Source organism: Triticum aestivum, chromosome 7B (assembly GCF_018294505.1).
Source record: "Triticum aestivum cultivar Chinese Spring chromosome 7B, IWGSC CS RefSeq v2.1, whole genome shotgun sequence".
NCBI lineage: Eukaryota > Viridiplantae > Streptophyta > Magnoliopsida > Poales > Poaceae > Triticum > Triticum aestivum.
The window spans coordinates 736,437,790-736,439,325 of NC_057813.1; positions in this window are offsets into that span (position 1 = coordinate 736,437,790).

Sequence of the window (1,536 nt, forward strand, 5' to 3'; positions counted from 1 at the left end):
TGCTCTTCGACCACATTCGACATATTCCGTGCTTCTGTAATGAAATAATTGGCTTTCTATCAAGACACAATACACAAGTAAATTGAGGCATTATGTGCAAAAATGAAAGTAACTGAGGAAGAAATGATAGTTGGCTTCATTCAAGACAACTATAATGAAATAATTGAGGCAAAATTCAAGCCTTCGTGGCTTCATTCAAGCAAGCTATGATTTCACTTACTAGAACTGGTTTTTTTAATGTGAAATCGGAGAGAGAAAGCCTCTCTTTTGCTCGAAAAAAGCTATAATTTCACATCATTTCTGAATATAGACTGATTTAACGAAAATACTTGTGCAAAATTATGTATGTGTTCATCAGTTCATGTACATGAAATTGGGGCAAAAAAAGCAAACCCTGAGTCTGAAATTGAGGCATTTGGGTACCTTAAATCGGTCAGGGGTTTGCCGCCGTGGTGGGTTTTGAAGGTGGGTGGCCGGGCCAGCGGGGCGCCAGAAAGGGGAGGCGGGACGCCGGGACCGCAGTCCGTAGGAGCGCAGCCGCCCGCAGGGCAGGGGCGTGGCTGGACCGGGTGGGAGGCCGGGCGGGAAGCCGGGAAGGGGAGGCGAGAGCCTCCTAGACGGCTGAACTGCGGGCTCCTGCCGGCGACCGGCAACGCCGCGACGGCAGGCAGGCCAGGTGTTAGGGTCGGGCGGAGCCGCATGAGGAGTTGCTGTGCGAGGGGGCGACCGGGCGAGATGAGGGTTCTGCTCATGCTCGGACAGGCCGTCATGCGTTCGTCCCTGGATAAGTTACTGGGTCGTTTTTTCCTCTCTGGCCCAACTATAGATAAAGGTATATAAGCACATTCAAAATCCCAGGGTGGGCCGGCCACCCTGTACATCCGCCACTGCCACCAAGCCTCTGCATGCTCTCGCGCACAGGTTCCGGGGACGTCAACAAATTGGAAGGGGCTCACATGGATATCAACGTAATTCAACACTCTCTTTCAGCGTGGAAGATACTCACATTAATGTCAACATGCTCCCGGTGTGGCGAACAAAATTGGGTCCTTGAGACGTGCCTCCTCGAAGCCGCAACAGGAAGGTTCGCCCGTGCGATAGTTTTGCCATGTAATATCAACGCTGGTGCCGGGGCCGGCGTGACAGCGATCAAGCCAGGGCGTGCTTGTTATTTTATGTCGCTTGATTTTACACATGTCATTTATGATCATTGTAATAAAGAAAGAAATCAAGTAGCTCATGAATTGGCTAGGATAGCTAGATTTTCTTCTCCAAATATATGGACGAACACCTCCTCGTCCTCTTATTGTAAGCGATGCTACAATCCTTATGAATGAATAAAGGAGAGGATAATTATAAAAAAAAAACTTGTGATTGGATGGTTAGAAGGGTAGTGGTATCCTCAGCCCACCATGATTCAAGACCGACACTGGTGCTCGCATTTTCTGGATTTATTTCAACCCATTCGGCGATGTGCATTTAATGGGACGAGATGAAGGCGTCTGTAGCAACTTCATCAATCTCAACATCATGTAT